We start from the raw sequence: 15157 nt of genomic DNA on the forward strand, positions 1-15157 counted from the left end.
ATGACTAGATTGTGTTTTAAAAAATAGTTTTTGTTTTAGAAATACAGTAACTTATTGATGACTGTTGATAGATTAAAAAGTAGATTATCACTGTTCAGGATTTTGTGGTTCTTTTATTATAAAGTTTTGAGAAACAAGCATATTGTTATTAAATGCAGTCCTATAATATCTAATTGTATCCTTGCTAATTTTACTCTTAGGAAGGCTATTCTGGTAGACTGGGTTATAGCCCAGTGGTACAGCACTTACCCAGTAGCATGGGTGACATCCTGGATTTGTTTCCAGGACCACCAAAAAAGAAGAGAAAGAAGAAACTTAGTTGGGAGCAATCAAGTGGACTTCACAATCATGTCACATACCAACTAATTGTTTAGCTAAATTCTCCTTCAATTACTATTATTTGTACTTGTGCCTTTCTACAGAAGAATATTTTACCAGTATTTCAGCCAGCCTTCAATTTTTGCAGCAGCTGCTTTACATCTGTATGTTGTTAACTAAAGAAAATACTTTTCAGGGGCTGGGGGTGTGGCTCAAGCAGTAACACACTCGCCTGGCATTCTCGGGGCGCTGGGTTTGATCCTCAGCACCACATACAAATAAAATAAAGATGTTGTGTCCACCGAAAAAACTAAAAAATAAATATTAAAAAAATTCTCTCTCTTTCTCTCCCTTTTTAAAAAAGAAAATACTTCTCATAATATCTATACTTTTTTATTATTAAATATATTAATGTTTAAGTCTCTTTGAAAAAGTGATGTGGGAGGTAAGGTATATGGAAAAAAATAGCTGAAAACAGCTCAAAACGAAAATAGAACCTTTTAAAGTATCATTTCTGTTATTTGCCATGAAATATGATGTTATTTGGTCAGCCCATTAGGATTATAAGTCATAATACCCAAACTAAAATGGAAAATATACAGTATAAATGATAGTTTTGTTTTAGAGACTTTTATCTCAGGAACACTTGGATAGCTCAACCATTTAAAGACTAGCCAAGAATAAAATTTCATTCCCATCATGGTTGCTTTATTTTTGTCTTTGTTTCTACCAATCAGAGAGAAATTTTATTAGTGACTCTGAATATTATGTTATTATGTATTGCCAAAGTGAAATAGTCAAATGATTGAGAAATGAAATTGTGTATATGCCAAGTTATTTTAAAACCATTTTAGGTAATTTGCATTAACACAAACATTAAGAAACAAGTTTTTCTTTTCATTAAATGTTTCATTATAGTTTAAAGATATTCTGAATAAATTTTTGACTCATTCTCTGGGAGTTCTAAGTCTACCAGGTGAAAACTTTTGCATCATCATAAGTTCTAAGTAAATAAACATAAAACAGAACACCAGTGTATCTTTGAACTTAAAACTAATGGTTAAATTTGCTAGCTCCTGGAGGATTAGCTAGAACCAATTAGTTATATCCAGGAAGTTGCAGTTAGAAAACCACCAGTTTTTGAGGGACCAAAGCCTATTATTTGTTACCAATAGAAATTTGATTTTTCAACACAGATAAGGATCTTTGTGTTTTAGTTTTCTATCTTTTTATGTTTCTATATGTTACCTAAAACAAATCATTTTTTTCAATTAGTCTTGTTGTCAGAGAAGCCGAGTTGTATTTTGGGGAAGCTAGCTTTAAAAAAAATGTTACACATAGGGAAAATATAGTCATTAATACAGAAGGATATCACAAGCATAATTATTATTTTTACTGCATATTAAAATTGTTTAATTTACTGCGATTATTTTTTTGTCATTTTATTCTTTATCCGGTTAACTTATTCGAATATAGTAATAAGGTACTTTATCACTTAAAGTAAGAACTAGCCCAGTAGTGTTTCTGTTCTGTTTTATAGATTCACTTGGGCATTGTGTCTGACCAAAAAGTAAGTCTTTTCATGTCATAATTTGGTTACTTATTACCAATCCTGTTTAGATGATAATATTAACAAGGCTGGAATGTCCTGAAAACTGTCTTAGAAGTTAAAAGTTATAAAGTAGTTGCTTTTTGCAACTAAAATTTTGTGTCCTTTTAAACTGTACACCTAACAAAAATCCTACATTTTATTTCTTCTTTCCAAATTAATTTATAGACTTATTCAGCAATAAAGCTAGAGGAAACCCTTGCTGATTATAGTAGTCTTTTTTTTATCTGTGGAGATACATTTCAAGACCCTCTAGAACCCTGAAACCCAGGTAGCCCTGGTCACTAGTATATAATATGCTAGTTTTCTGTGAATATATACCTATAATAAACTTTAATTAATAAATTGGTCACAGTAAAAGATTAACAGTGATAAATTTTAAATATAATAATCATAATAATATACTGTAATAAAAGTTATTTTAAACTTAGCAGTTTTTTACTTCTGTATTCTCCATTTAATATTTTTTAGGGCATGATTGACTGTGGGTAAGTGAAACTGTAAAGGGAGTTGTGTATAAGGGGGACTGCTGTATCTAAATCAGTGTCCTCATTTTACAGATAGAAAACTGAGGCCTTAGACTAGAACAGAGGTCTCCTAACTCAGTCCATGACTGTTTCTATTACATCATGCTGCTTGATATTTGTATTTATGGAACTCAGCAACATCATATACAGGGTGAGCTTTTTTTTTTTTTTTAATAACACAAAAGTGATTTGCTGTTCTCACCAGCTGCTGTTCTTCATTCCTCTCATTTACTTTTATACCAATAGCTATTTTAACCCTTTATAAAGTCTAATAATTTCTTTTTGGACTTTTAAAATTTTTACTTAGAGAGTTTTAGATACTAGCTTGGGATATTATAGTAAAGTGGTAAGAGTACTTCCTACTGTCTGTGGTGGCCTCTATTCCACCCAAGCACTAAAATAAAAAACCAATAAGCAAAAACATCTTAAAGTTTGTGGAATTTTTCTTTTGTTTGTGCTACTATTTCTTAGCATTTGACTACAATTTTTAAGGGTTATACTCTCATTACTTCTTGGTAACTACTGCAATGTGACCAGGCACTGTAGCAATAGTAGATTATTTAGATTGGTTTGCCTAGGTCACCTGCTTGCAGGAAATTGCTCCTCCCAACAAGGAATTGTTAATGAGTACCCCTCTGGTGGCTCCATTCCTACCTTTCTAGGGCAGATGTGAGAAAATAGGAAGAGGTGTCCCCAGGCAGCTCCTCTCTGGGCTTTTGGTCACTGCTTAGCCAAGATAAGAGAAGAAAGGAAACCTAAAATTTATAATAAAGTCAAGTCATCCCCACTCCCTGGTACACAAACTCTGGAACCCTTCCTCTCTGGATGTATCTCTCTCTGTTCTATTCTTTAAATAAAAATTCTTGCTCTTGCCTAGGCATTTCTCAGTTTTATTCTTCAACACTAGGGAAAGGGGACCCCATCCTGATTTTCAAAACCAGTTTCACCAGTAGTCCAGAAATGATGTAAGCCCATGAGAAACTGGAAGAGGTAAAGGGAATTAATGTTTATTTCTTTTGTCTTGAATGACAATTTCAGATGATAGTTTTAGTCAAAATTCAGTTAAGGTATACATACTGCTTTGGGGGTACTGCATTGTTAGTCTCTTTCACTTTTAGAAGAACTTGATGTATTTGTCCTATAATATTTCCCATGTTTTGGCTTTAGGTAATTGTGTGCTTGAGCATATTCCATTTCTTATTCAGTGATTTCTCTAAAATGGTAGTTAGAGACTTGATTAAGTTCACTCTTAATCTTTGATCATAAGGTCCTTTTCCTTGTACATCATGCCTTGAAGCATAAACCTTCTGGTTATCTCACTTTCAGTGATACTGATATTGATTAGTAGGTTCAAGTATTTTTAGCCTGCTCCATCTGCTGTGGTCTAAATGTCTTTTTGAAATCCATGTTGAAATCTAATCTTCAAGTTGTCATAAGAGTTGATATCTTTCGGAGGTGACTGGGTCAGGAGGATTTTAAAAGAGGCTTGATGGAGTTCATTTGTCTCCTTTTTACTCTTTCATCTCATGTGGATGCGCTAACATGGTACCCCCATATGTTAGGCTGTAACTAGACACCAAGTGTGTTGGCACCTTAATTTTGATTTCTAGTTTAATATATTTTTGTTAATAGAAGCCCAAATGAACTAAGACATCATCCATTATAAAATTTCAGAACAGCTTTTCCCCTAATACATTTAAGGACCATACATGATTGTGTCCAGAGATATTATTTTCCTAGAGATGAACAAAATGGTCATTTCCTAATTATATGTATTTTATGCTTCTCTGTTGCTTAGATGGAATTCTGTAAGAAAAGATTTACAATTAGTATTGGGCTATCTTGAAATAGAATTTGTACTGAAAAAGCAGGTATTTACCTGACAGCCTTGGTTATCAATTTTTAGAATAATGAATTGATAGTACACTAACAAGATATTTCATTTTTAGTTTTTAATATATTATAAATTAAGAACTACATTTAATATATTTTAATGTAGTAGTTCTTTATTTTATTCAGACCATCTTTGGCTGATGAAAATGAGTCCCTTTAAGTTGGCTACCTTCTCTTTTTGTTGTGATACCAGTCATTTTTGATAGTTTCTTTGCTTTCTTAGGGGACCTGCTATTTCAGGCTTCCTGCTTCAGCCCTGATATTGGCCATTACTCTAAGGAATTCCAATTTGTTTAAGTGAAAAATATTTATTTTAAGGGACTATAATGTAGGCATGGTGTGCTCATTACCAATTGGGTTGTCATTAATTGGCTATGGGTCTTTTTAGAACTAGGTATTGCATGTTTTTAGTAAGAGAAAATAATGTTTTTAGTAAGGAAAATAATGTTTTTAGTAAGAGAAAAATAAATCCCTAGTTTTTAATGTATATTTCAGCTTGACTATGAGTACATATTTTAAGGCTTTATTTTCATTGTATGAATTTTATTGAAAATATTAATGTGATCATTAAACTATTTTTTAATTCACTTCCATCATATAAAATTTTAAATGAAAGCAAAATAATTCAAACTATTTACTATCAAGGAGAATTATCTCTAGGATAATTTGGCACATTCATCCTCCCACTTCTTGTAATCTCTAGGATATTGCTGTATATTCTTCAGATACAGCCAATTTGAAGAATACTATACCATGAAGAAGAGGCAAAACCTTTTCTGTATTTATATATATATTGTCTTATTGAAAATTTTGTTTTATGATGAGTAGAACATAATTTCTTTATATTCTAAAGAGTTTCAAATTAATGTTACAAGACTAATGAAAGCACTGTAAAATTTTTTTGTCATTCTTTTTTGTTCCTAGGTCATACATCCTAGGGATGTATGCAGCCAAATACTGTTTCAGGGATTCTGTGTGTGTGCACTTGCGTACGCACACACACACTGAGGCAAACTCTGGGGATCAAACCCAGGGCCTTGGATCCTAGGTCTTGGACATGTTAGGCAAGTGCTCTCCCATTGAGATCCATGAGTAGGCCCCAAAATACCACTTTAAAGTGTATTTATTTCCCTTATGATAACAGCTTCATTGGTTTACAGTAATAAAGATTTATTTTTTATTCACCTTGCATATAGATAATGTGGATTTACTGTGGGTTGCACATTTGGGGATCCAGGACTTTGGAGAAGGCTTCATATGAAGTTGGACATGCTCAATCTTATAGCAGAAGGAAAAAGCAATAAAGCTAGTAGACACACTAATGTCTCTTAAATGGTATTTTTCACATCAGTGCAAATTCCATTGGCCCAAAGTATGTCATACAACCAGTGTTCAAGTCATTGAATTGCGGGTGAATAATTCTATGGTAGGAAAAGAAAAAAGTGGTTAAATTCTGAACAATAACTACAGTAGTGTCCTCTTAGCCACAGTTTGGGTTTCTGTATTTTCAGTTACCTATGGTCATCTACAGTCTGAAAATATTAAATGGAAAATAACAAATTTGTGTGTGCTGTTTTGGGTGGTATGATGAAATATGTGGCTTCATCCTGTCAGAGATGCAAATGATTCTTTTGTCTAGCATAACCATCCTACATATGCTGCCAATCCAATAGTCACTTTGTAGCCATCTGAATTATCAGATTAAGAATCTCAGTGTTGGGCTGGGGATATGGCTCAAGTGGTAGCGCGCTCGCCTGGCATGCGTGCGGCCCGGGTTCGATCCTCAGCACCACGTACAAAACAAAAAAGATGTTGTGTCAGTTGAAAAAAAACTAAAAAATAAATATTTAAAAATTCTCTCTCTCACTCACTCACTCTCTTCACTCTCTCTTTTAAAAAAAAAAAAGAATCTCAGTGTTAAATTGCTTGTATTCAGATAACCCTATTTTATTTCATCCATCAAGTCTTAGGTTTTCAATTATGCACATAATTCAATGAAATAGACATAGTTCATTAAAATAGGTTGAAATCATAATCTAGAGCTTACATATTTATTAACTAATATTAATATATACTATTATGAAATTGTATATTATATACTATGTTTAAGTTTTTGTGTGTTCCGTAACTGGAATGATGGGATAAAATTAGTTAATAATGGTCTGACAGTGTAAGGGCAGTATTGCTAAAAGTTTAATTTTGATGTATTGTTGTATTTGTTCAATTTTATTATTAACCTGTAACTTATAAATCAAACTTTATCATAGGTCTGTATATATAGGGAACAATTAGAGCATATACAGAGTTTGGCACTATCTGCTGTTTGAAGCATTCACTGGGGGTCTTGGAATGTTTTCCTCCAGGGAAGCAGGTACTACTGTGTACCCCAATACCCATGTATTTCTTCCAACTAGTTATCATAATTAATATTAGTTCTGATTTCACTTTAAAGGATTATCTGAAAGTCAGGTTGATGGATAATTGAAGGTAAGGGAGAAAGGCTTTTATTAGCCCTTGTCTATACCTATTATCTACAGCATGGGAAGGGCAAAATAGTGGGCTTTTTTAAGTTTAGTTGTTGCGTTGAATTTTGTCCATCAAAGTTAATATGTTGGAGTTCTAACTAGAATACTTGTACTTCAGAATGTAATCTTAAAGAGGAAATTTGGATAAAACACAGGGAGAACATGTAGGAGTGCCTGGAGTGTTGCATCTGTAAGCCAAGAGCTGTGGTCTGAATATGGCTTCCAAAATTCAAGTTGAAACCCAGTCCCCATTGCGGTGATATTAAGAGGTGGGATGTAATTAAGCCTTGAGGATTTTGCCCTCATGAATAGAATTTATGCTCTTACAAAAAAAAGTTGGAGAAACTCTCCAGACCCTTGTACCACTTGAAGGCACAGCAAGAAAGCACCATCTCTGAAGTAGGAATCCCTTACCAGATACCAGTTATGTAGCTCCCAAGACTTGGGCTCCCCAGCTTGTAGAACTGTGAGAAATTCCTTTTATTTATTGCCTGTTTGAAGTATTTCATTCTAGCAGCCTGAAAGATTAGAAGAAAGACCTGCGCATATCTTTCCTTGGCACCTTTAGGGGGAACATGGCCCTACCCATACCTTAATTTCAGACTTCTAACTTCAAGAACTGTGAGACAATACATTTCTTTTGTTCTAAACCACCTGTTTTGTGGTACATTGTTATGGCAGTTGGGAAACTGATGTACTGTTGGCTTGATTAGAAGGGTGCTGGAAGGAATGTGAGCTATAGCTATAGGTTTCTATATTAGTGAGAGTTTACTGCCAAGCTAAAAACTGAGGGCTTTGATAGAGGAGTTCTATAGAAGTCCAATAGCTAGGGAATAAGAAACTATTTGAGGGTAGGTAATTTAAAAAAAAAACAAAACACATTTATTGGATAATAATGGGGGATGTCTAGCTGCTTGACAGAATTGATGCTCTCTGCTTGGATTGAGAATCACACCTTCAAATCTCCTGTCCCTTCCAGTCTGAAAAGGTACAACATACTTGATTAGTTCTTTCTAAGCTGGAACAATGCATCAAACCATATAACACAAAGTTATTATGTAGGAAAAATTTGGAAGTTCGAAGGTTTTATGGATTGAATTTTGTCTCCCAAAGGTAATGTTTAAGTCCTAACCTTCACCACCCATGAATGTGACTTTATTTGGAAATGGGATCTTTGCAGTTATAATCAAGTTAAAATGAAGTCATTGGGATGGCCTCTATTCCAATATAACAGATGTTTTAATAAAATGAGGAAAATTTGGACCCATGCACTATGAGGAAAATGCCATGTGAAGGCTATAACATAAGGGTGGTTGATGTGAAGACTGAGGCAGAGAATGAACTGTTGGTGCCACAGGCTATTGAAAACCTATGGCCTTAGAGCTGGAAGATGTGTAAAATGATTTTCTACAAGAGGTGTTGGAGGGTACCTGACCCTGCCAACACATTTGATTTCTGGCCATTAGAACCATGAGAGAATAATTCTGTTGTGTTACTTTGTTATGACTACCTAGGAAAATGATATGGAAGGAAATAGGGATTTTGAGTACTTTGTACTCCAAAGAGCTGTTTCTCTTAAAATCGTCACAATTAACACACATTACCAGAATATTTTTACTTGGATATTTTAGTTCCCAAACTTGGTTGTACATTGTATTCACTTTAGAATCTTTGAACAATACTGCTGTCTGTCTTCCATATCCAGATATGTCCAGATATATGGAGTGTGACATGGGCATCAGAATTTTTAAAAGCTTCTCAGAAGTTTCTAATGTACACCAAATTTTGAGGAGCCATGGGCGAAACCTTTTGACTTTGGCCAATACCTCACTTGGACATATAAAATTTTGTTAGTGAAACTTTTAAAGCCTCTTGGTAAGCCCTGCTTTCTACCATCTCAACTCATTTTGTTTTAACCTACCATGACTTTTTTTTTTTTTTAAGTTGTTTATTCCTTTCTGTTCTTGGACAGCCTGGCTAGATATGATTATATTAATCTTCAAGTATAATGGATTATTTATAAGTGTCATGCCAGATCTATTTTTAAAAAATATCTGAGTTATATGCATAGCTGCATTTGAAGAGTGAATTGGTAGGGTTACATATATTGCAAGAAAATAAGTAACTAATAAACATTAAATGTAGTATTTAGTAGTTTTAATTATTCTAGTCACCATTGACCATTCTTTTGCAAGATTGGATGAGCAATGATAAACTGAAAAGATATCAAAAAAAACCTACCTTCTCAAGTATTCCCTTTTTTATCTTTAGGTCTCACACTTTATTTTATTTTTTCCCCATTGTCAGATCATAAAGTGAGTGATGTTCAACAACTATGAATGTATTTTGGATTATCCATTTTTCCAGTTCTCCAGTTTACAGTAAGACTTGAAAGTCTTCTTTAATTTATGTTTGTTACCAATCTCGTTTGCCCTTTGTTTTCCAGATTTACTAATAGCTGGTTTATGATCTTTTGTACAGTTTTACTCCTATCTTTCCAAAGAATTGACTGAATATAACCAATCATGGACAGTTGTTTTGATTTACTTAGGGCTAAGTAGTCTTTTTATTGTTTTCTTAGGATTTCCACCCCCTTTTTGGGAAACAAGAAATAACCTTACCTTCTTATCCAGTAGCCTTTTACTGCATCAGTTAGTTACATTTTTTTCCCTCTTTATTCTTCCTATACTATTAAACAAAGTTCCTTTCCACTCTGCTGACAGACTGCTTTTTAAAGCTTTAGCATGTATTTCAGCCTTTAATGTCCTAATGATATATTCCAAAGGTAGAATGATAAGCTAGCTTGTTTTAATTGGATAAAAAAATTCATTAGCTTTCCAGTTTATACAAACTCAGAGCTTTTCATACAATTGGAAGGGTTCTAGCATCTTGAGTTTTATTTTTTTTTTATTATTGGTTGTTCAAAACATTACCAAGCTCTTGACATATCATATTTCATACATTTGATTCAAGTGGGTTATGAACTCCCATTTTTACCCCCGTATGCAGATTGCAGAATCACATCGGTTACACATCCACGTTTTTACATATTGCCATACTAGTGACTGTTGTATTCTGCTACCTTTCCTATCCTCTACTATCCCTCCTCCCCTCCCCTCCCCTCCCATCTTCTCTCTCTACCCCATCTACTGTAATTCATTTCTCTCCCTTGTTTTTTTTTTTTTCCTTTCCCCTCACATCCTCTTAAATGTAATTTTGTATAACAATGAGGGTCTCCTTCCATTTCCATGCAATTTCCCTTCTGTCTCCCTTTCTCTCCCACCTCTCGTCCCTGTTTAATGTTAATTAATTTTTATTTTCATACTTGCCTTTCTCTGCTTTCCCAGGCTGGCAGTGGTTCGTTTACCTCAAGTCCTGTCACTGACTACCCCTCAGTTATTAAAAAGATGGTCCAGAAGTAGACCTTGTCTTCGCTTTCCTTAGAGATTTCACTTTTTGTACCCCTTCCCCCATCTATACACCCTGACTATAAATGGTTGAATTATTCAACATACTTATTCTTTTAGAAAAATATTTTTATATTTTGAAAGAATCTTAGGTACCATCTCTGTAAACAAGTACTCCCTTCTATTTTGGAAGTTGAAGTCAACATCTTTTAACTATGTGGTAGCTCTTCAGAGGTCTTTTGGATATAAATTGAAGGAGGGCTGTAGCTAATATCCATTGGTTTTAAAGTTCACTGCTCCCAGTCTAGATACTTTGCTGAGAGGTATTAAAATTGCTGTACCAAGATTCTTTCTTTTTTTTTTTTTTTTAAAAAAAAAAAAAGAGAGTTTTGGTTTTTTTTTAATATTTATTTTTTAGTTTTCGGAGGACACAACATCTTTGTTTGTATGTAGTGCTGAGGATCGAACCCGGGCCGCACACATGCCAGGCGAGCGCGCTACTGCTTGAGCCACATCCCCAGCCCTCTACCAAGATTATCAATTAGTGTTTCCTATCATCAGATGGACTGCAGATGTTCTGTTTAAAAAAACAAGGTGTTCTGTGTAAACCATGCTTACTTTGTGGGCTGTAAAGATGTAGGTAATAAGTTGAGTTTGACAAATAGGCTATAGTTTGCAGTTTCCTAGTATACATCATAATTCTGTGATCCATAGATGACTAATTCCAGTAGTTACTAGTGAATAATTGGTTTGATCTATTGTTCTATGTCAGTGTTTTAAAGGATGATAGGTCCTAGTAAGTATCATGTTTGGTTGTGTGTTTCTGTTTTTTGTTTGTTTGTTTATTTATTTAGTTATAGATGGACATAATACCTTTATTTTATGTATTTATGTGGTGCTGAGCATCGAACCCAGTGCCTCATACTCGTGAGGTAAGGGCTCTATTACTGAGTTACAACCCCAGCCCTCTTAATGAGATGGACTCTTTTTTTTTTTTTTTTTTTTTTTAACCCCTAATTCTTGAAGATGCCCATCTGGAGATATGACCATTTAAAAAAATATTGTAATGTGTTTTTTAGGTGTGAAAAAATACTTTATTAAAATTATTGTATTACCTGGTATTCTCTTGTGACCTGCAGGTTTCATCCATAATACTCTATAAATTGTGCCAGTTCAATTACTGAAGGTTGAAAGGGGGAAGAGACAATGTAAATTCAGTTTCCTGAAGAAGTGGAGGCTAGAAAGGTTCACATGGCATGCATAAAATTATACAGGCTGCTTGTGATTTTACCTCTCTTGCATATTTTCTTAAATTTGTGATTGAGAGCTCTGGATTGTAGTAAAAAGGGGAAGGAAACAAAAAGTAGTTTAGAAGTTTATCTTTTCTTTTTTATTTATTTATTTTTTAGTTATAGGTGAACATAATGTCTTTATTTTTTTTATTTTTATGTGGTGCTGAGGATCAAACCCAGAGCCTCACGCATGGTAGGCGAGTGCTCTACCTCTGAGCCATAACCCCAGCCCGAAGCTTATCTTTTCTAAGTTATAGTTATACTTTAATTTTTTAACATCCACCAATTATTTAGCTCTACGGTGACCATTAATCTGTTAACAGAACAACTGCCTCTGGCTCCAGAAAAGTCTCACAGTATAAAATTTGCTTATAAAAATTACCCTTTATGTAAAATATACACGTTACCAGGCATAGGCTTGGGAAACTTACCTGAAAAATATGCATGTATCAAAAAAATCAGAAGGTAAAATCCATGCCAGTTCATAAACTATCTTGTCTACCTATTTTGTTTTAAACATGCATTTATTTCTCTGGGTGGGGAGTGAAGAAATCATAAACTTTTCACTAAGATATTATATTCAAATTATTAAAGACATTTTGTAAAAAAATAGCTTATGAATGAGATGAAGAACCAATGATTTATTTAAAAGGATATTTTCATTTTTAGTGAATAAAATAATTTTCATGAGATTGAGTGTTTAAAAATATAAACAGCATTTATTCTCATTTTAAGTATGTATCTCTTTGGGCTTAATATTACAGACAGCTGTGAGAGACGATATCCTTAAAATATTTTAAAAAACAGTTTCAGTTTTCAGGGCTAATAAACACAACAAAGTAAATATACTCTTTGCCATTGATGCTTTTAAGAAATCAAATGATTTAATTTTGTTTATTATTGTTCGACTAGTTATTGTATTAAAATAAGCTGAAACACATTTCATTTAGAGCTTACTGTTTCTTCTTGAGATTGTCTAATTATATCTAAATCATGTTGTATTTGCTTTACAGTTTACAAATATATTTTAAAATACTGAATAAAATAGGATTTCATTTAATAGTATACTTTATTGTGTTTTAAACTATCTTTTAGAAGATATTAAAGTTAGGTCTTAAAATTTACCTTCCTTCACCATATGATATTTTATACTCAAAAAAGTGGTGTTTCCTAACATTAGGGTTTTAATTATTTAAATGAGGTGAGAAATGAAGGACAAAGCACTTTTTGGTAATGTCTTGAAGAATTTTTTTTTTTTTTTTTTTTTTTTTTTGAGGGGAAAAGGGACATTACTGGGCAGAACATGATTGATATTGATACAACATGTTCCTTTCATCGTCTTAAAGGTAGTCTTTATTTTCTAAAAGGTAGATTCTAACAATTGTGAATTAACTTATAAATTTAAAGGTATCAAATGATTAAATGGAGAGTTTTTTTAAGAATCTGTGATAATGAAGTCCATCATGCTCCTGTGTACCTATAGTCCTAGCTACCCTGGAGCCTGAGGCAGGAGGATCACTTGAGCATGTGAGTTTGAAACTAGTCTAGGTAACATAGAGAGCCCCTGTCTCTATGGAAGGAAACATATAATATATGATGATTAATATTTTAGATTTTCTGGGGCTGCCTTGACAAAATACTGCAGACTGGATGGCCAGAACTACAAAAATCTATTTTTTCCCCACAATTCTGGAGGCTATATATTCAAGATAAAGTTGTTATCAGGAATGGTTTATTCTGAAGACTCTCTCCTTTGCTCAAAAGTGGATGCCTTCTATGTCCTTACATGACCTTTCCATTGAATTAGGGTTTACCCACATGGCCTCATTTTAACTTAATGACTTCTGTGAACAGGGTTTACTTACTTTCTGAGATGATTTAATACACACAGCACACACCCCTTGTTGTTCATTATTACTGTGATTTTATAGTTAAAAGGCACAATTCTAGAGCTGGATGGGGTGGATCATGACTGTCATTCTGGCTACTTGGGAGTCTGAGGCAGGAGGATCATAAGTTGGAGGCCATCCTGGGTGATCCTATCTCAGAAAGTAAAAAGGCTGGGAATGTTATAGCTCAGTGGTAGTGCACCCTTTCATTTGATCCCCAGTACCATCCCCCCAAATAATAATAATAATAATAGGCCCCGCCATATTAATGTAAGTGGTATTATCACATTGTGTCTTGGTTTTAACAAGTTTAACCAAATTGGCTGTGATAACCCAGTGAGCAGCCTGGCCACAGATGACCTGTTTTTATCAACCTACTTTGATTGCTTCACAGTAGATTGAAAACACATACACAGCAAACAAAATAATTCTAGTAGATTACTCTGTATCTAAAAGTGGGAATTGTATGTGATAGCAGAGGCTGGCTGATCATATTTTTTTGTCATTTATTTATATCATAGTTCATATAAACTGTACAGTGATAGTCTGCACTGAACATGGGACTTGACAATATACATTATGTCTTGAAATTAGCAACAGGACCCTCTAGTGCTAAGAATTCTTTGTATTTATTTTGGTGTCCCCCCCACCATGGAATTCATCAAATTGTAGTATTTAATAACATTTTCATACACATACACTCATGTTATTGTTGTCATATTAAAATGAGGAAGATAATAAATGTTGTGGAAGAGGAAATTAAATGATGTAAGGACTAGCTAGCCATGTATATATTATATAGCACGTAATCTATAAATGGGAATATTATTCTTCATTTTCCTTAACATTCAAATTAATAAGAAGTAGTATGCACATAAATAGGAATAAATAGATATATTTCAGATATTTTGAATTAAAAAGAAAACTTATTCACCAATATGCCTCTTAAAGAAGCTTGTAAGGTACCTACATTTTACATTCTTTGCCTACTTCTACCCTCAACCTTAGGTTCTGTCTGATCTCAATTTCCTTTACTTTTTCTTACCCAACCTGTAGTTAACTAATTGTCTTTCTTCCCAACAACTTTTTAGGGCATAAGGTGTGTCACTAGTCTACCCTTTTTATTCATATTTTCAAGACCTGTCATTGTACCATTCAAAGTGCTCAACTATAGTTTTGAGTAAATGCATTAAAAATATCTAAATAAAATGCTCAGTGCATTATTTTTGTAGTGTTTGTTTCCTTGTTATCTAACACATTTAATCAGCACTTGTTTGGACATCACTCCAAAGTAATATGAGTAATTGTACATTTGACCTTCCTGGATGATGGGAGCAGAACCTTAGGGCTACTCTCCTTGCACTGTGTGATTGATAATGTTTAAATGTTCTGGTGCAACTCTGCAGGGATTTCCTTCCTTACCTTCAGTTTAGCATTCTTTAAAGCATGAGTCCCTAGACGCCTGTGCATCCTTGAAAGACCCATGGCATAGTGAGACAGTTATTATCATTAAGTCCATAGTGTTAGGTACTGTCTGTGGGTCATACCCAGTCTACTACCCTTAAGGTCCACAGCAGAGAAAGGTTCTTACATTTTAAGTGCTTGGGTGGTGAGAATCAAAAGAATGCTAATATTTTATGACACAGCAATTATCATGAAATTTGAATTCCAGTGTCCATAAATAAAGATTTATTGGA

General features: G+C 33.7%; 1 protein-coding gene across 2 annotated transcripts in view; it reads left to right on the forward strand.

Annotated features, from left to right (window-relative positions):
* The window catches only part of Tbl1xr1 (TBL1X/Y related 1), a 151234-nt gene that overhangs the window by 85333 nt on the left and 50744 nt on the right, over positions 1-15157 (forward strand). The gene's annotated exons all lie outside the window — the stretch shown is intronic.

The sequence above is a fragment of the Callospermophilus lateralis genome, chromosome 10, assembly GCF_048772815.1.
Source record: "Callospermophilus lateralis isolate mCalLat2 chromosome 10, mCalLat2.hap1, whole genome shotgun sequence".
NCBI classification, from domain to species: domain Eukaryota; kingdom Metazoa; phylum Chordata; class Mammalia; order Rodentia; family Sciuridae; genus Callospermophilus; species Callospermophilus lateralis.